This window comes from Sturnira hondurensis, unplaced genomic scaffold (assembly GCF_014824575.4).
Source record: "Sturnira hondurensis isolate 20B ecotype Veracruz unplaced genomic scaffold, ASM1482457v3 Scaffold0000566, whole genome shotgun sequence".
In the NCBI taxonomy this organism is placed as follows: Eukaryota; Metazoa; Chordata; class Mammalia; order Chiroptera; family Phyllostomidae; genus Sturnira; species Sturnira hondurensis.
The window spans coordinates 1,705,622-1,727,806 of record NW_028073197.1 but is presented as its reverse complement, the minus strand read 5'-3'; positions in this window follow the sequence as shown (position 1 = coordinate 1,727,806).

Below are 22,185 nucleotides of genomic sequence, written 5' to 3'. Positions count from 1 at the left end.
GATTAGACAGATAACATCATATCAAGTCCAAACATCTGCTGAGACAAGGTTGAGTGTGCTATAAAGTTCTCTTGGCTGCATTTTTTAAGAATACACATTTCAAATTTTCATTTCCAATTCATGTATAAAATATTTATTGAGTCTCTAATACATTCAGAATACTGCAATCATCACTGTGGCCAAGCAAAAGGTAACAGATAGTTTACAATCTTTCTACCTTTCTAATGAGTTATTTACCATTTAAGTCTAGAAATAGTTTCAAACATATGTAAGGTGTGACCTTGTCCCTAAGGCACTTACAGGATAGGTACTTCAGGATCAGAAATTGAGTGAATTACCAAACAACATAGCCAATGCAGTTGTTCCTTCTGCAATAAGTTATTTAAATGCTGCTTGAATAAACTCAGTAATATCTCTATCAATCTGTCTATCTATCCATCTATCGTCAATCACCTATCTATGTGGCAACCATCTTATTCTTTTGAGGAGGTCTAATTATTAAGAATTCTTTACACCATTTGTCCTGATTGGTCCAATCATAGCAAGAAAAATAACATCTCTTCAAACATATGAAGAGCCGTCCTCCCTAAATTATCTATTCTGTAAGCCGAGTTTCCTAATTCTCTCATATGAACATTTGAGGTTACTTCTCAGTACAGCTTGATTTTACTTTCGTTTAACTCTCTTCAAGACTTTAGGGCAACTAATGCTCAACTTATCCAACACACATCATGTATATTTTTAAACAATTACCTCTCTGTCTTTCTCATTTTTAGTGAGGTGAGTGCAAGATTCATGAATCAACTAGAATTCACTTTGTTGATTTTTTTTCTCCCTGAGATGCGTTTTCTGAATGAGGATAATATGTACAAATAAACCTGGAGGCACACACAAAGCTTTTGCTCAGTTTTTACAAAAGAGAATGACAGCCACTAAGACTGTTAAAACAATTTGAAGTCAAATAAACCTTCACCATGGAAAAGCTCCGGGAATGCAGAAGAGTTGGCCTTGAAAGAAAATTAGAACTAACAAGGCATGATCAATGTTGTGATAGTTTTGGCCATGTTGTGGCTTGATGTGCTGCTTTGAAGAAGAAGCAGAAACTACAATGTGCTGGGTAAGAAGTGAAGTTCACTAAAATAAAATAATTCGGTTAATGTAATTCAGACTATTTACTGCACCTTATCTCATATATTGAATTAGAGGTTGATGGGATTGATGACCACCACAGTGCTGACCAGGAACAGTCTCAAAGAATTATACAGTTTGCCTAGACAGAATAGGAGGCTATTATTCCTCTCTAACTTGCAATGAACAAGCACAAACAGCGCTTGGTACCCTGAAAAGTCATTGCCCCAGTGATCAATTGCTTTGTAATGCAGTTTGTCATTGCCCTGTACAGACATGAGAAAAAATATATATGACACTTAGATCTGTAAATTCATTTTTCTGTGATGAAATGTTTAACAGTTATTGATGTGATTTGCAAAGACCCACAGCATCAACAAAATTTTAAATGATTTCTTTTTTATTGAATTCTATTGCTTTCCACGTTAATCTTTAACAGCCATCATTTAATATTGCAAAATACATTTTCTGAAAGTCACTACTTCATCACTGATTCCTAACTTTAAATATGTTTCCAACGTTTGGCAGTTTACTTTTTCTTAAGTTTTGTGATATAGGTTTACACTATTAAAAGGAATAAGATATTTTATCATCATACAATATTATTGAGTTACTTATTATTTCATTCAGCTTAAGAATGATAGAAAATATCACATAATATAGGCAACAAAGAATATAGTATTTTGATCTGAGTCTAAATCTGGAAATCTGAGACTGTTTTAATTCTCTCTGAATATGTTTTCTTCTTGAGAAAACAGAGTGACAACTTCATTTAATCTTTTATACTGGCCAGAGTGATAACACCCTTTTAAATATTTCATATCGTTTTACTGATAAAGAACATAAAACATTATGCAAAACTGGGCACACACAAAATCCTGGAGCGCATCTGCTGCAAAACAGATGAGAGCCTGTGCTCCTGTGAAGACAAGCCAGACCACTCATGCACTGGAGGAGGTCACTGTGGGTTTCTGCAATGATATTCTGCTCCCACCTTAGAGTGAACCTCATACCCCAGCTGCTGGGAGATACGAGGATGATACGGCAAACTGCTCACCAATCTGTCCTAAGGACAGTGGTCCATTTACAGCTGTTAATAAATAAATAAATTTTTCCTCTTACTTAGTCTCAGGACATGAAAGCAAAGTCAACTTTTAAACATTTATCAAGCACTCTCATAACAGGTCTAACACATCATATTTATCATATACTGGGAAGAACTTAATTGGGAAAAATGATCTTGTTGTACAAATGTGGTTTTTACCAAAAACTTAAATGTACTCTTTGACATAAGTTAGACATTCATGAGTGTCACTTCTACCTGGAGATCCAAACACTACCTGGTGACGATTCTCCACCACTTGGAGATGGCAAAAGTTAATGATCTTAGTGTTCGTTTTAAAATTAAAAATTACATTGCCAATCTCTTGTAGTAGATTGTGATTATCATCTTCTAAATTTGCTTTATGGAACCATTTATAGGTCCTTTTTCTGGAGAAAACCTTCAGTCAAGGTGATCTGAGCTCATTCTTCTAGTATAATATCTTCCTATCCATGAACACATGATAATAAGGTTACTTTTTCCCTTAGGGATATTGGCGTAGAGATAGTCTAAATATTTAATTTGGTCAGTTTTTTCATAAAACTAGGAAATCATAAAATGGACAAAAAGTATTGAACACGACTATGATAGAAGAACGTGTGTTGCATAAAGAAAGAAATAAGCTAAGTATGGAAACTATCCATTACCAGAATCAGAATTTAAAAAAATTCTGTGTTTAGATTAAATATTTTAAAGATACATGGAAAAAACTTGATACATATTAAAGTGGAGATAGATTACTAGAGGGGGTACTTATATAAGAGGATTATACTTACCATGCAGGGATATGTTCAAAATAGGGAGTAAGAGGAAGTTCCAATTCCTTAAAGATCTACTTAGTAATTATATATGGTAATTTATGTAATTATATATACATTTAGTAATTATATATATACACACACACATATACAAACAATATGGTTTAAAAGCAAATTTTAGTCTGATTTATCAAAGAAAAATAATGATCAGTTAACCAAATAATGTTTCTTGTATATTCAGTGAGCTTAGACTTAGGCACTGAATATACTGTTAGCTTCTTCACCGCATGCAAAATCACCTCACAGAACCTGTGCTGTGCAATCTGATGGCCTCAACTTAATATCCTAAGTTTTTCTCCTACTCTGAGAGCAGTTTTACCTAATGGGAATCAATTTCCTTACCTGCAAAATAACAAAAATTATATAGGGAGTAATATATTTGACAGAATTTTTTTCCAATGCACACTATTCAGTGCAGAAGTGGGTGACTATAAATGATAATTACTAAGTGACCATGAACTTCATGGTGTTTTACATTATTCAACACGTACTTCTGGCTATTAGCTTTGTCTCATATATAAAAAATATGAAGTTATATCAATATTACATCATATTCACACTCAGCATTCTGTCTGTGTATTTCTACTTAAATGTGTATAAGTGTAATATATTTTTACACATGCAAAGTTTGAAATGGTGATTTACAGTGATAGTATTTTGGTAGAATTTTAAAATTTATTAACTCCTCAAAGCTATTCACAAAATTCATTTGATAGCTTAAATTTTTTATAAATAAATTAAACTGGTTTTAATAATAAGAAAAAATATATACTATAATTATCAGTATTTTTCTTCTAAAGAGTAGGAAAATTAAATTAGCAACCTCAGCTTATTAGATCAAATCAGTTCAACCCAGTGCTAGCTGTAATGAGAACTGGGCTGAGTAAATCTTGTCTTTAAATTCTAGAATTTAAATCAATATGTTTATATATATTTATATATCAACTTAAATCTTAAAGCAAATTTCTGTTTTGATACCTTGAATTTATTATACATTTTAATATAGGTTATCATTTTTAACTACCCCAAATGTAGTTCAACCCTGAATGTGTGATTCATTTTATCTATAAAGAGGTAAAGAGGACTAAGACTTCATAATGTAAAGAACAAATTATGTTGTTGATTTAGATTGAGTAAATACTCAGTGAAATTGTTCTGGACACAGAAGCTAAGAAATAAATTAATGAGATTTGTGCCCATAACACTCTGGCCTAATAATTAGGTTTTCATAAATACCTAATGACCAGTTTATAGGGCAAAAACCATAAAATGGTCAGAAAACATGAAAAATAACAAAGAAAGGCATACCAATGATGATGGAGAATGAGAAGGATTCCCTGAAGTTGAAAATTTTGAGGTATGTCCTGACTGATAGGAAAGAGAAATAAAGACATCATATGGCCAACACCTCTTCTAAATGGACCTGAATAATGGGAAAACTGTTTTGTTATTTCTGGGTCATAGAGGACTGCAGCTAAATTAAATGGAACAGAAGAAGAGAACAGAGCTCTCAGAAACAAAACAGAAAAGAATTTTCAGGAAAAACCCAGATACAGGAAACAGGAGAAATCCCCCCCTCTTAAAATTACAGGTGAGCAGTCAATAAGTATTCTGGAACCACCCACTGAAGACTAGGACAGTCTGTTGAATTAACATATAGTTAAGTTTGAAGACAAGGGTGAGGAGAGTGAGGACAGCAGCGTAGTTTAATCCAAGCATTATCAGAGGAGTTTCAACATGACAGTGGAACTGGTGGTGGTGTAGGCTATCTCTGAAGTAAAGGAAGGTGCCGTGTGACATGGTGAAACTATGTCACAGAAGGAAAGTCCAAAGAAAGTGGGACTAAATGGTGGTTGGCAGGAAAACAATACACTCTCAGTTCAGTGAAGTGTAAGCATTGACTCCGACAAAGCTGACATTCGAGGGGACAGGACACAATCCTGGCTGAGCTGGGACTGCAAATGCTCGCTACAGACAAGCAAGAAGTTGACTCCGTATGGCTCCTTATAAGTAACCTTTTAAAAGAGTATCAGAGCCAGAAGATAAAATGTCTAGACCAAAATTTAAAGAAAAGAAAAATATATATGCTGGTTTTTGAAACCTGCAAACAGTGGTGGCCCAAGACACAGGGTGACACAAAAGTAGGCTTATAGTTGTGAGTACACAGAATTTATTCTTGAATTATTTCTTATTAATTATTATATTATTTTTCATATGAACAATTATAAACCTATTTTTGCCACACTCTATATATTGCAATGGGAATAAAAACTAAAATCCAGAGAGCTTAATTTTAAAAAAAGAAAGAAAAAAACTTGCCCAAAAGGAGAAAGAAAACAAGAAAAAGAAACATCCCGCTGAAGAAAAACATAGAGCAGAAAGAAATATCTCCATCATTAGTAAAATAGCACAGGTCTCTCAAGGTAGGCCATTTGAATTTCCGTAAAGGTAAGAGTGGGGAGGCCCACCCCGTGGCAGGTATTGCCTGGACACCAGGTTTGGTAAACATCAAAGCTCGGAACAGCTTCAGATCAGGTCATGAAGTTCCACCTAAGACATGTTTGGGACAAAAAGAAATCCTTCCATTGGAAATGGAACTTTTCTAGCAAAAGGAGACAGTTTCAGAATTTGTGATTTAATACTAAAAGACCAGAAGTTTGACTGAACGTGGGAAAGTTCTTTGAGACTAGTCAAAACATAAATGAAATGTGAATAAACCCATTTAATTTGAAGGATACCTATTTTAATTGAGAGTTGATAGTAAAAAGAAGATCATGGTTATATCATCAATTAAAAAGATACTCAAGACAAAAATAAATTAAAAGTGGAATGGACACACACACAAACACAAACTTCCAGAAAGCAGTGTATCTGGGGTACCTGCAATTAACTAGTTATGTAATTTTTAATTTCACTCTTTCAAAACATCCACCTTGACTGTTTCTGAGAAAGAATTCTATAAGCAGATTCACTTCTTACTACAACCTCCTTTGACATAGTAATTGTAGTGTCATCCTAAACACTTATGTCTTCCAACAAATTTAAGCGTATAGGCTGTGGATCTAGAAAAAAACTAGTTCAGAAACTGACTTGCTTCCTGGAGAGACTGATAGCATTGACTTGTACAACAAAACTCGCTAACAGCTTTTCAACCACTTATTCATTTAGGAAATGAATACTGAACGGCTCCCATTTGCTGGCTCTGTCTAAGCATTAAGGATTCAACTCTAGCTACACAGTAAAGGTATATCCCTTGTCAAAAGTTTTCAAAAGTTTTCAAAAGTTTTCTTTATGCCACTTCATTTTTACGAAAGACCTGCATTAGTACCTGTTTTCTCTAACAAAAGAAAATCTGAAGAAAATGTTTGCTTTTATGAAAAATGGCAAAAGGAAAAAAATGCATTTAGCATTTGTTCTGTAACAAATCATTATAAAGGCAGCACACACTCTGAGCAAAAGCTGGCCCCGCCAAGCTCCTTCCTGGGAACTGCACTATAACATCTCAGCATCAAGCCCTGGAGCTTTGAACTCTGTCTGTGAGCACCTCTGCTTGATCTCGATTTATTTTGTTCCTCCACTAGCAAGCTATGTCTCAAGTTAATTGTGTCTTTGCTTTACGGCATTTTGACTTAAGAAGGGTTTCATAGAAATGCTCGAATATTGAATGGGTTGAGGAAACTATTCACTTTATAAAGTATATATTAAAGGATGTGAAACAGACTAATTATTTTCTATTTTTGTGAGCAGCTGCAGAAGGACAGAAGAAAAAATCTTTTTAAAAATATTTTAGTTTTGATTTTAGAGAGAGGGGAAGAGAAAAATAAACAAAAGGCAAGAAGCATGGATGTGAGAGAAACATCCATTGGTTATCTTTGGTAGCTAACCCAGGGTACCAAACCTGCAACACCAGTGTGTGCCCTGACCTGGAGTCAAACCAGCAGCCTTTTGGTTTCCTGGAGGGTGCCCCATAAACTGAGGAATGCCGACTGGGACCAGAAAACAAGATCTTTATAGGAGAGGGCCTGGTCACAGAATGAACAGGTTAAGCTATTAGACCAGTTATCCTTATAAACATTGAAATCAATAAATAAGGTCATGAGATATTTTAGAGTGGGTGACAGTGATTAAAGCAAGGGAGAGTGCCTCCAGGGGTGGAAGGTGTCCGCCACAAGGAGAGGTGGTCGGCAGTGGAGTTTGTCAAATGATGTCTAGAATCAACACTTCACAGTAAAAGAAAGGAGGTTAATCTGAAAGCAACAATGGGAAGCAAGCGGTGTCACACTCCAGCTGCAGCCCCAGTAGTTCTAAAGGATGGGAAGAAAAAACAGGCATCTTTTGAAAGAGCTGCAAGAGAAGTAGAAAAGTACCACACTTCATTTCAAGGAAGAAGAGAACCTCAAAGAGGTTGAGATAGAGAGGCATTACGTTTGCGGATGGCTAGCCATGTATTCCAAAGAGAAAGGTTGAAGAGTTTCAGAAAACAGAAAGGAGTTGGTCAGTTAACATTACTGTGTTTGATGTAGAGTGTGTCTGGGGATTCACATCTGTGGGATGAGAACTGGACTGGGAGACTCCTGTATCTCCTGGGGACCCACGGAACTAACCCTGTGAGTAGGTTAGTCCTGAGGATCCTGAGGGTCCTGATGCACACAGCGGTTGTGACACTGGGAGTGTTAGAGGAAGAGGTGCGGTCCAGGTATTTCAAAGAGCATGCAAGAGTCTGGTTTTCCACTTGCGTGCTCCTTTACTAAAGGTGCACCTTTATTAAAGTACCTTTACCTTTAGTAAAGGTAACCTTTATTAAAGGAAGCCTGGAGATGCTTGTCTGATACATGGATTCTTTAACCTCCGCCAATATAATGCTGTGTATAATTAGTTATGAAATTTTGGCAAGTTATATTTCATGTAAAAGAGGGAACAGAGAGTAAATTTCTGGCCTCAGGTGAAGTGTGGTCCTAGAATTACTGTTTTTCTCCCGTCAGCTGCATTTCAGAATCTTCAGCCAGAGGTGAGCCTTCTTCCAGTTTTCCCAAGAAGAGATACAAAGGAGCAGTAGTTGACACATTATAAGAACCCTTGAAAAGGAAGAAGCAGTATTATTCTCATAATTACTGTCTACAACCTGAGGAAAGGCAGCTGTCAGCTTAGAAACTAAGCCCAATAGGATAGAAAGCCAAAATTTGAAAATCTACTGAGAAAGCTTATTTTTCCTGTACTCATACTCTTACCTCAGTCAATAAAATAGGAACTTGTACCATTCCACTGCTAATGAAGAAAAAGTGTTTTCCCCTCTGTCCAGTCCTCACTCCTCTACAGAGGAGGAGTTTCTCTTCATAATGATAAGAATTGGTCCTGCATATTCACAGCCTTTGACCTTTCTTGGCACCTGACTCCATGTTTTCTTCTTTCTTCCTTGAGATGCCAAGCAATATATATGGCATTTGGTGTCCCACCTGGTTGTCCATCTCTCAGTTGCCTCAAATAGCAAGAATAGAAAGATAATCAATGGGCTTCTAATCCACCCCACATCCCAATGCAAGAATCACACTCTTTTTTATATAAGAGAACGGAGATAGCATAGTGTTGAACTTAAAAGTTACATTAATGTATTTTTATTTTAAATTCATTGCTTTCTTCACTATATTTTTATATTTTCAGCAGTGAAAAAAGAATCAGTTACATAATTATGCGTTACATTAAGTGACTGCCAACATCCTTCAAGACGTTACCAGTGAATAATCCCAGGAATAGGGCACATACAGAAGTAGAGAGACAACCTATTGTATGTCCTACTATTATACCCTCTGTTTTCTATTCCTATCAAAAAGCAATCTGTTTTGAAGGTATTTAAGTGATTATTCTAGTGACTGCTTTTGTGCGGGCCCAGTTTCTCCTGTGAGATTAGATTCAATATTACGAATCACCAGTAAGGCCTTTAGTTGTATCCTTGCCAGTATTCTTTTTTTTTCTCCAAATGAAGTCTCAAATAATGTAGTTTGCATCTTATTGGTTAAGAGCAGATTCTGGAACCAACTGAGTTGAAATTGCAGATCGATCAAGTTGGCTGGATAACCTCGAGCAAATCATAATTTCTCTACACCTCAGTTTTTATCTAAAAAAATAGGATTAATGATATTTTCTGTCTCAGAGAATTGTACAGAAGAGTAAATGAATTGAACATATATAAAATGCTTAGAAAAATGCCTGCCACACAAAAAACCACTAGGGAAGTATTGCTATTATTACTATTTTCCTTGTAAAATGTACCTTAGATTTTTCAGATATATATAGGTTGCATTTCCTTCACCAGTTTACGCAAAGCTCCTTTGATAATGAAATTTTTGCATTTCTGGTTGACACTAAATTTATCATCTCATTTAGGTATCACTAACATTAATATATTCATTAACTCAGCAAACATTTGTTAAGAGTCCCCTATTTGCCATAATTTCTGGTATTACTAGTGAACAAGACAGTGTCTATCCTCATGGAGTTTATATTCAAGTAAGGAAGATGGTTAGTAATACACCAGCTTTTGAAAATAGAAATTTGAATTACATAGTTGATTATGTAGATGCATAAAAGCTTAATTAGAAGACAAATGACTGGCACTTTTATCTATTTTTTAAATGTTAACACTTAATATTGCTTAAATATTTTTTAAAAATATATGATTTGGTGATCATTCTGAATTTGGATTTCATTCAAATTCTCATTGTTTGATTTAACAAGAATTTACTCTATTGGATTCTCTCTTTGTCCTCTGCTTATTTCTTTGGCTCCAAAATTGTCACTGGTCAGTAAACACATGTCGAATAAATAAATGGTTATCTTGCTTGTCTTATTAGCATTGTGGACTCTACATTGAAAACAGCAATTAGCTGTTACAATGAGTCTGACTAAACTGATCCTCTCCACTGTAATTATAGGTCCCAGAGTAGACAGGGCATTCCTAAGGTACTCTCCACACTCAGAAAAGTAAACAGTATTCACTTTTTCTTTGCTGCTCTGGTGGTGATGAAGAACGTATAAGTGGGAGAGAAAAAACAAACCAAAACTACAACAAGACTTCATCTGAACTGACCAATGGGTGATGAGCACAGAATTATCTTTAACTGCAAAAGTATCTAATAAATTAACAGTGCTATAATCATCAATGATATACTCTAAAATAACAACACACTTCTTAGTTAATATAATTAGAATATATGTAAATCTATGATGTATATGTCTTATCTTTTTCTAGAAAAAAACTCACCAAAAATCCCACACTCTAAAGATAAGTCTCTGAAAATCTTTGAGGACAGAGACATCAAGTGAAAGAAGGACTCTGAATGTGCAAAATTAATGCTGTTAGGTTCAGTTAAAGTTACTGGCTTAGGAGCAGAAGTTCAGAGTTTAAGAAATTTACATAATAGATGTCATAATCAAAAGCTTATCCAGCTATTTGGAGGCAGAGTTGGATGTTTCTTGGACTTTATGACTTCTGTGAAGGAGATGAACTTTCTCAGGTATGATTCAAAATGGACACGGATTGCCAAAACCCCCTCCCCTTCCAAAAGTCAGGTGGAAAGCCCTTCAGCAACCACAGCACAAGTCATAGAAAGACCAAGAAATAATGAAAATGAGCAATAGAAAGAGAAACCAGTGCAATGTAAGGCTGTGGTCATTCTGTAGAAGCTTCTATGGGAAAAACAAACAAAACTTCTGTTTAGAAATACCACTGACGAAAATAATTTACATTGTATATTTCAATCAGTTGTGAATTGACTATTTCCAAAACTTGATCTAAAAGTCCAGAAACAAGGAGAGACTATTTGATATAGCACTTGTGAATAAGTCAGGCAGGGACTGAAGAAAAGAGGAAATAGCTAGATCTATGAAAATAAAGGATTTTGTATTTCAATTATTTACACTATAGTCACCATAATAATAAAAATTGAGGGACAAATACACATATTTTATAAGACAAAATGGAAAATGCTGTATTTTAACAACAATAAAAGAAGAAAAATACAAATTCTTTAAGTTTTATAATTTCCTATACATAATCCTTTTACATATTTTAACATCCATAAGTGGCTGAATTTTGTCTTTTCCAAATGAATACTTACCTGTGTTTTGTTTTCTATTTGCTAAAGAAACCACAAACCCTCCGCATTTTGTTTCCAATTCCTTTCACTGTTATTTAAAATGTATGGAGAAATCGGTCATTGTGGAGAAAAAGGGCGTTTATCAAAAGGCCTCTTGGATCTCTGCTAATAGAAACGGGCACTGCTATGTGAAATTTTAGCTAGTTAACCGCTTCCTGGATATTTCCTCTTTTATACCTTTATATACCATGTGAAAGTCTATTCCAGATAATGTGGTTGAGGAAAATAAATCCACAGGAAGCATAATTTTTATTTTACACATCTAATATATGTTTGTAAATGTTATCTATAGTATATAAAAGTCACTCTCACACATGTATGTATGCTTAGAAATTTTTCAAAGATGCCAGTTACACAGTACTATGGTTTTCTTGAAGTAAGAAATTCTTCTATAACCAGAAATTTTTTCTCTGAAAGTTAAATTTATCATAAAATTTATCACTTATTTTTATATTTACTGAAGTAGATTGAAAGATTGATCTTACTCTTGCTCCTCACTTCATGGCTTATTCCATGGCTTCGTCATGGAAAAAGTATATTCCACTTTTCTTGATTTTGGGCTTGGTCATGTGACCTGTTTTAACCAATAGGATATTAGTGTACATGTCATGAACAGAGATCTGAATCTCTCATGAGACTTTGGTGGAGCTTGGATTCTTGAACTCCAGGAATACCATGTATGCGCCACAGAAGCAGAAAGAGGCTTACCAAGGAAGAAGTACGCCCCATAGACCCCCCAAAATCTTTTGCTGGACTAAGGTTCCAAATAATTGCAGTTACCATCAGCCATCAGCAAAGCAGACTACACTCTATGCATTCATTTGAAAGTAAGTTCATAATTTTTCAGTCATTCAACCTCACATTAGAAGCAATTTGCATCTCCAGCAACACATATCTCTGCTTCTAACCCGGAGATTGTATCTAAAAGATAGTTTTATAGCGATTATCAAGATATAGAAACAGAACTTGAGTTATTTCACTTCTTCCATTTTAAGTGACCACTTAAAGTTTGCATTTGTGTTAAAAAGTTTTTTAAGTAAAAAAAGCAAATTTGGGAAAAGAGGGTTTTTTTTGCAAATGTTTAGCTTTAACATAACATTTCTTATTGAATTGTAGTTATCCAATCTATTTGTATAATAAAATAGTGATTATCATTAATTAATACATGTTTAACTCAAAGTTATTACTAAAAATTGTTCTGTAATTTAAGAGAAGGAGTATGCTAATAAAAAATTATTCTGGTTTATCAAATGGGGAACTTAGGTTCCCAAGAAAAGGACTCCCCCCCACAGAGCTCCTCCAGCCCAGGCCCCAGAATAAAGCACTTTTAGAACGGACCCAACCATAGATGGAGCCAATCTGGACTAAATCACAGCCTGAAGCTGGGGGATGGTCAATTCATACACAGTGTACCAGAACAGAGGTTTACCTTTACAAGCCCTGAGTGTTGTGGTGCTGTGTCATTTTAAATTATTGTGGCATTAGTATACTGAGACATGTACTGTCTTTTGAAACTTTCATTTATTTACTGCTCAAATTATTTTATCCACCATTTCACCTTACAGACTCAATCATAGAAAGGTACAGTGATTATCTGTTGATTGATTCTAAGTTTCACACTGAAGGAATTCACAGTCTCACAGAGGGGACAAAAAGCCACATGAAAGTTATAGCAATAGAGGATGCTACGTGATTGTACAAGTGATGTGCACATAATCATAATGAATGCTATATAAGGGATAATGGGAGAAAAGAAAATATTATGTTATTGGTGACTTCTGTTTGGTGAAGTCTATTTAAAAAACAAGTTTGGGGCCCTCTTTAAGAACTGATTGAGCCCTGGCTGGTGTAGCTCAGTGGATTGAGCGTGGGCCTGCAAACCACATGATCGCGGTTCAATTCCCAGTCAGGGCACATGCCTGGGTTGCAGGTCAGTTCCCAGTAGGGCACTCATGAGAGGCAACCATACATTGATATTTCTCTTCTTTTCTCCTTCCCTTCCTCTCTAAAGATAAATAAATAAAATCTTAAAAAAAAGAATTGATTGAGTTTAACATGTTTAGAAAATGGGGGGAAGTATGTCAGAAATGAAGTCCACTGCAAAGGCATGATTGAGCCTAGCATACTTAGGGATAAGTATACAGTGGAGGAGGCATCTTTGGAAACAGACAGCACTGGGTTTAAGTCTTGCCTCCTGCCCAATTGAATAATTGAAGGAATATTACTTAATATTCAGGGCCTTGGTTCTCTTCTCTATGAGTGAGCTAAATAATACCTGGTGGGACTATTTTGAGGATTAGAGAGGCAGTTTACAAACTGACAAGCCTATTAAGAAACTATAAATTCCCATCATCACTTTATCTTTTCTTATGTTTTCATATATTCATTTTTTTGCTCAAACATCTTATTTCCATTTCTGTGCTAAAAACATGCCTAAATGTCTAATGTTCAGTTTAAGTTTGGAACTCTGAACTGAAAAGAATAGTTCCATAAAGCTGGGAGACCAGTACCAACACACCTCTTTCTATTTTGCTTTGCTTTATGGTACTTCCCAGATTTTTTTTTTTTGACAATTTGAAGCTTTGTGGCCACTCTGCAAATCTGTTTGCACAATTTTTTCAACTGCATTTGCTCACTTTGTGTCCCTATGTTGCATATTAGTAATTCTCACAATATTTCAAACATCTTCATAATTTTATATTTGTTATGGGGATCCATGATCAGTGATCTTCGGTGTTACTATTGTAATTCCTTTGACATGCTATGAACCACACCCAAATAAGACAGCCAAGTTTAATCCTTAAATGTTGTGTGTTCTGACTGCTCTGCCAACTGACTGTCCCCTCATCTTTCTTTTTTTCTCCTCAGCCCTCCCTACACCATGAGATACAACAATATCTAAACCAGGTTAATTGTTAAGCCTACAATGGCTTATAAGTATTCAAGTGGAAGGGAGAGTCACAGGTCTGTCATTCTAAATCAAAAGTTAGACATGATTCAGCTTTGTGAAGAAGTATGTCAGAAGCTGAGAGAAGCCAAAAGGAGGCCCTCTTGCATCAAACCACCAAGTGTGAATGCAAAGAAAAAGCTCTTGAAGGAAATTAAAAGTGCTACTCCAGTGAACACATAACTGATAAAAAAGCAAAGCAGCCTCTTGCTAATAGCAGAGGAGGTTTTAGTTGTCTGCCTAGAAGATCAAGTATCACAACATTCCCTTGAACCAAAACCCAATGGAAAGCAGGAACCTGACTCTCTTTAACTCTCTAAAGTCTGCGAGAAGCGAGGATGCTGCAGAAGGAGAGTCTGAAGTTAGCAGAGCTTGGTTCATGAGGTTTAAGGAAAAAAGCCATCTCCATAACAAAAGTGCAAGGAAACGCACAGATACAGATGTAGAAGATGTAGCAAGTTATCCAGAAGATCGAGCTAAGATAATTAATGAAGGCAGTTCCATTAAACAACAGATTCTCAATATAGATAAAATGACCTTAGATTGGAAGAAGATGCCATCTAGGACTTTAATAGCTAGAAAGGAGAAGTCAAGGTCTAGCTCCAAAGCTTCCAAAGACAAGCTTATTGGCTCTTGTTAGGGTCTAATGCAACCAGGGATTTTTAAGTCGAAGCCAGTGCTCATGAACTGTTCCAAATTCCTAGGGTCTGTAAGAATTGTAGTAAATCTACTCTGCCTCTGCTCCAGAAATGCAATGGCAGACCCTCTGCAACAGCACATGTGTTTACAACGTGGATTAATGAACATTTTAAGCCCACTGTGGATACCTGCTTAGAAAAAAAGATTTTTTTCCAAAATAAATCTGCTCATTGACAATGCACATTGGATGAGAGCTTCATTAGAGCTCTCATCCAAGAGCTCTAATGAAGATGTACAATGAGATTCATGTTGTTTTAATGCCTGTTAACACAATATCCTTTCTACAGCCCATGAATCAAGGAATGAATTTTACTTTCATGTCTTATTATTTAAGAAATACATTTTGTAAGGATATGTTGCCAGAGATAATAATTCCACTGATGGATCTGGGCAAAGTCAATTGAAAACCTTCTGGAGAAAATTTACCATTGTAGATGCTATTAAAAACATTTGTAATTCATGGGAAGAGGCCCAAATATCAACATTAACAGGAGTTTGGAAGAATATCTAACCTTCATGGGCAACTTTGAGGGGTTCAAAACTTTAGTGGAGGAAGTAACTGCAGATGGGATGGAAGCAGCAAATGAAGTAGAATTAGCAGCGGAGCCTGAAGATGTCACTGAAGTGCTGCAATCTCATGGTAAAATTTCAACAAATGAAGAGTTGCTTCTCATAAATGGGCAAAAAAAGTAGCAGGGATTCTTGAGATGGAATCTACTCCTGTAAAGATGCTATGAAAATTTCTTAAATAACAACAAATGACTTAGTATACTACATAAACTTAGTAGATACATCAGTAGCAGGGTTTCAGAATATTAACTCCAATTTAGAAGTCCTACTGTGAATACAATGCTGTCAAATAGGATTGTGTGGAACAAAAATATCATTCCTGAAAGAAATTGTCGATGGCTGCAGCAAATTTCATCATTGCCTTATTTTAAGAACTTGCCACATCCAACCTACAGCAACCATCACCCTGACTGGTCAGCAGCCAACTATTTGGGGGCAAGACTCTCCACCTGCAGATCAGTTATGACTCGGTGAAGGTTCGGATGCTGGTTAGCATTTTATAGCAATAAAGTATTTCAATAAAGGTATGTGTGTTGTTTTTTCAGACATAATACTGTTACACATTTAATAGACTGCAGTATAGTGTAAACCTAACTTTTACATTTCCTATGATACCAAAAAATTCACGACGTGTTTTATTGCAACATTTATTTTTTGTAGTAGGCTGGAACTAAACCAATATCTATGGGGTATGTCTATAATAAACAGGAAGAGATTCCAGTATTCTTTCAAAAAATTGACCAGTGCTGCTAATGACTGTAATCTCAAGTCATATCAAGTCAGGGTCCATGAATTTTCATGTTTTCTTAGTCAATAAATGATTAAGAATGGCTAATCATGGGTAAGAGATGGAAAAGCCCTCTGCGTGTCAACATATTTCTTCTTGAGGAGCTCAGTAAACCAAGTGGAAACAAAGGGGGCCAGTGGAGAGGCCGCAGGGGTTAGGCAGCAGATGCAGACACATGCACCCTCACACTGGCATTGTGCCTTATCACGGGGTGTTTTTGCAGTTTAAAGGCATAGCTCTGAGATATATTCAATGGTACACACCCCAAAATTTTGTTTCACACTATATGTTCTTGGAGACAGACACACAGCATGATTTCTAGAAAAGAACAAATGCTTTGAAGGAAGACAGTTTCTTCATCCGTATTTTCATTTCTTCCGATTGTTGTTTTGGGTCACTATAAAATATATGTATAAAATATTTCATAATAAAAATAATTTTAATGATCAATGCACTTAACTTGTGTCTCAGAGAAGCACTAATTTTCTTTGAAAGACCCTGAATTGATCAATAATTTTGTTATTCAACACAGTTCAAAATGTAAAAGCATGTACATGTTTATAAAGTATTAAATAAAACTGAACAATGGCTAGGAAAAACCACTTTGTTGAGATTATTCTTCATATTTTTTAAGGAATACTGTGATAGAATAGGGGAATCTCACTTTTGATGCCCAATGGTGACAGGAAAACAAGTAAGGCCAGTTGAGACCAAGAAAGTGCCAGAAAGAACAGGGTTTGGGGAGAGTTTCAAGCTATAGAGTGTCCTTCCTCAGAGTTCTAACCACCAATGAGCACTGAAATTTCAAAGAAAAATGACAAATTGGGCTTAAACTAATCTTAGTAGCAACAGGGCTCGGAGACACTATTGGATGCAACAGAGCAGGATATATTGAGATGTCAAGCAATAGTCAAAGTTAAATGCAGAATTATTATATCCCCAGAAGAGGAAATATATTCAATTTCCACCAGGAAGCTGGAATAAATTAGTTAACATGTAAGCATTTGTTTGGAAGCGGGTACTAGAGGTCTTCTTAGACAATTTGCGCACCGGCGCGCGCGCGTGTGTGTGTGCGCGCGCGCGTGTGCACGCATTGGAGAGACTAGTGATTTACTGAGAGCCAAGGCCAACCAAGGTTTTTGGTAGGAAGTCACTCTCCCTACCTATATATTAAAATTACTTCTGTGATATAACTACCTCAAGTAATCTAAGACTGAAGTCACAGTTTCAGTTCCAGCAGGGAATTGTAGTTTGAATGAGAGAAAAAAGTTAGTAAACACAGTGGAAACTGGAAGAAGCCTAATGCATAATAAACCCATCCTACCAGAGCTTCCCTCACAGACACTGGATCCCTCAGAAGAAGGAAAATTCCAGGCTGCATATATCCACAGGGTGGAGGTTTGTCACGTACAACAGGGTTAGTTACTCTATTGGTCAAAAAGGATCACGCAGAAGAAAGGATGAACAAGAGTATACAATGAATGCTTGAAAAACACTAAACACAATAACCTATATCATATGTGATTTGGAGTCTTCTAAAAAATTAAGGCAAAGTACAAGGTAATTAAACCAAAATAAAAACAAACAGAAGTCAATACAGCAGTCCCTCAAATAACATCATTCTGTTTAACATCTGTTTATTGCAACATTATGAAATGTGGTAGGAACTTGACTCTGTTTGTATCAATCAGCCTATGGTATAATTAGTTTTTTTAAAGGTTATTCCAAGGGCCTGTGGATGATGTTAAGTAGACTTACTGTATATTTGTTATATTTCACATCTGTTAACTTTATTGAAGTAACAAAAATATTATCAATGCCAAAATATTTTAGGCTTTGCTTCTTTGAAGAAATTTATGAAGAGACATTAAATCTTATCTCAAAGACTCATTTGCTATGTAGATCAGATAGATACACGAGTAGAACATACTCATCTGAAACTACCTGGTGCCCTTCAATGGTCTGTCCACATCTTAGCAGTGAAGTAGCCGGCAAATAAGAAGCCTCCAATGCTGCATGTTAGGTCCTTAAACATTTTGCAAGGCTCTACCTCCTACCCTATGCCCTGAATCTAATTTATCCTGTTCTCTCTCTCTCTCTCTCTCTCTCTCTCTCTCATTTCCATTTTTTCTCCTCAAATGTGAGTTCACTGCTGATTTGTATGACTTCTGATTTGTATGGCTTCTGATTTGTATGACCACTTGTCATTGTTTTTTTCTTGATGACGTGCAAACTGAGGGCTACTTGAAATCCCACCCAAATACTAAACCCAGTACCTTCAGTCCATCATCCATCCAAAGCATTGGCTCCAAGCACCCACTTATGTAGAAGAGTAGTTTAAACACACACACACACACACACACACACACACACACATGACACCCTACCAGGGACACCCTAATCATTGAGGATACACATTCGTCTAGTGTTATTCAAACACTTTCAAATCAATTGTTGAAATTAAGACAAAAATTCTAAGTCACTACACTGGATGGAAAGCTTTCTGCAGGCAGGAACTTTGTTTTTTCACCAGCACCTGTTACAAAGCCCAGCCCGTAGGCGTACAAAGGCAGAATTTAGCAAGAATGTGACTGATTGGCTGACTTTTTGCCGAATGTAATGAATGAATGGCACCAAATACCTTCTTGGATATCTTAAACAACATCTATGGAACATCTAGCTCAGAGAAAGTAGAGGTGATAGAAGTTTGAGGACAGTAATACATGCACTATTAAACTTCTCCAGATAACATATGTGAGATACAACTCTGACTACACTTCAGAGACACTACACTAATTCTTTCCAATACAGATGTCTCTTCTGGCAGTGAATCTCCATAGGTATCTGAAGAATAACTAAAAACAGATATTAACATATATATTTCATTATCACCTAAATTTTAACTTCACATTTCTCATAGGAAGTTCTATTTTAAAACATAGCACGTTGAAAACTGATACCTAGTAGTTGATAATGCTGAATTTTCCAATCTGTTTTCCTCCCTGGAATTCTAACCATGGAACAAACAACCTTAATTTATCACTGACATCATCACTTACTACAAGCATTTACCTAAAAATCTATTTTCTTTTAGTGTCCTTTCCTTTTACTTATTTATAGTGATGGTCTGCTTAGCTCTGAGTTTGCCTTGCATTCCTGATTTGCCTTTCAGCCAAGTGACTAGTGCAGACTGAAGACTCTCACCATCCATCACCATCAGCAGCAGACCGCAGATTATTCACCGCATTTCAAATGCATGGTGCACTTCAGGTTTTATATCCTCAATGTCCATGGCTTCTCTGCCAATAATTCTTCTACTTTAATATTTAAGAAGCACCACAAAGTTTGGATGTTTGAATATCCGGCTTCACAAGTAAGCAGGATGCAGAAGGAAAACAATTTTTTAATTCAACTTTTACCCTGGCTGATGTGGTTCAGTGGGTTTAGTGCCAGCCTGTGAACTGAAAGGGCACTGGTTTGATTCCCAGTCAGGGCACATACCAGGGTTGCAGGCCAGGTCCCTGGTTGTGAGTGTACAGGAAGCAACAGATCAATGTTTACATTGCACATCAATGTTTCTCTCCCTCTTTGTCCCCCTCCCTTCCCTTTTCCCTAAAAAAATAAATAAATAAAATATTTAAAACACTTAATTTTCATCTATTTATCAGTTACATTGATTTTATAATAGTTTTCTATGACATTTCATTGGCCTTTTACTTTATGATTAAGTCAACCTGCATAATCTCAACATGATTTGGGGCTTTTTTTAAGTTAAACATTTTTTTTTATTGTTTATGCTGTTACAGTTGTCCCAACTCTTCTCCCTTTAACTCCCTCTCCACAGCATCCCTCCTTCCCACAATCAGTCCCCACATCATTGTTCATGCCCAAAGGTCATGCATATATGTTCTTTGTCTTTTTTCAGCCAGTTTACCCCAGCAGAACAAATTTTAACTCTGTGTCTCTTCTCCTTTTAGTGGATGAGTACAGGAATGGGCGGGGAATTCTTTGTCCTTCAGTGGTGAGTTATCAACACTGCACAGACATGAATCTCCTTAGTGTGAAAAATTGTATTTTTATAAAAATGCAAAGTTTTTAATCTTTCAGGTGAAAGGAGTTTTTGGTCCTATTACTTACTTTGTTCATTTTTATATAACAGAGCTGAAGTGCAAGTTATTCTCACAATGTAATCATGTTTTGCATCTAGAATCTCTAGAGTTTAGATTGTAAAATAAACATTAATTTTTTAAACATATGGTGCTTTCTATATTTATTTTTGCCACAAATACCTGAATCTATGTTCACTCTTGCAGTCCCAGTTGCCATAAGTAAATTCAAAGAAAACAGTATTTTTCTGTAAAATAAAAGACACATTTTTCATTTTCACTGATAACTTTATTGACTTGGATATTTTGAGTATGTTAGCTATCTCCTGCATGGTATAAAGTTTACTGTTCTCAATTAATGTCTCAATTTGATCTCTATCAACTTCAACTGGTCTGCCTGACTGCACAGCATCATTCAGCAATAAATTCTGAGCACAAAACTCTGCAAACCACTTTTGACGGGTTCTATTAGTCACATCTAAACAACACACTGAACAAATCTTTTGTGTGTGTGTTTCAGTTTCATTATTACCTCTCTTGAAATAATAAAGCATAACATGCTGAAAATGTTGCATATTTTCTTTCATCTTCCTTAAAATGGCTACACAAAAAAATCACCTGTTTCGATGTTTATTTACTGCATGCCAATATGACAGTTGCAAAATATAATCTTACAAAATTGTCACAAACGATATTAAAGACAATGAAGCACTACTAGCATCATGAAACAGAAACAAACAAACTTTTTGGACAACCCAATAGAATGCTTAAGAAAAACATACAATCTGAAGAGAAGGTGCATTGAATATTCGGAGGATTAATTTTAATTGACAAAGATTACCATGCAATAGGTGCTTCTTAATATTTTTATATAACTAAATATTAGAGTGCCAGAAAAAACAATTTTCAAATTCATTTTAGAGGCCATTTTTTAGAGTTGTATGTATACATCCTAAATCAATAGAATAACTGCATAATTTATTGTACAAACACTTTTGGTAATGGAAAGAGCACCACAGATAGTAAAAATTAATTGTTCTTTACATATTTATTTATTTGATTGATTGACTATAATGGTAATTTAAGAAATAGCTCTATTTAAAATATAAAGTACTGGTATGGTTTGGAGAAAAGGAAACCCTATTGCACTGTTGGTAGGAATGCAGACTGGTGCAGCCACTGTAGAAAACAATATGGAATTTCCTCAGAAAAGTAAAAATGGAAATGCCTGTTGACCCAGCAATTCCACTGCTGGGATTATACCCTAAGAGCCCTGAAACACCAATTCAAAAGAACCTGTGCAGCCCAGGGTTCATAGCAGCACAATTTACAATAGCCAAGTGCTAGAAGCAACCTAAATTCCAATCATCAAATGAGTGGATTAAAAAACTTATGGAATACTATGCAGCAGAAAGAAAGAAGGAGCTCCTACTTTTCATGACAGCATGGATGGAACTGGAGAGCATTATGCTAAGTGAAATAAACCAGGAGGTGAAAGACAAACACAATACGATCTCTCCTATAAGTGGAACCTAATCAACAAAACAAATAAGAAAGCAAAATATAATGGGAGACGCTGAAATAAAGAACAAACTGACAGTAACCAGAGGGGAGTGGGGAGGAGATAATTGGAGGGGAGGGAAAGGGACATCAAAGAACATGTATAAAGGACACACGGAAAAAGCTAAAGAGGAGCAGCACCGAGAGTGGGGTGGGGTGCGGGGAGAGGTGGGGGAGAAATGAAGACACCTGTACATGAACAACAACAAAATAATAAAATAAAATAAAACAAAATAAAAATGAAATAGAAAAAATAAAATAAAATCTAATTCCAAAGCTAAAATTTTTAGAGGTAGCAATTGCCTTAATGTCCAT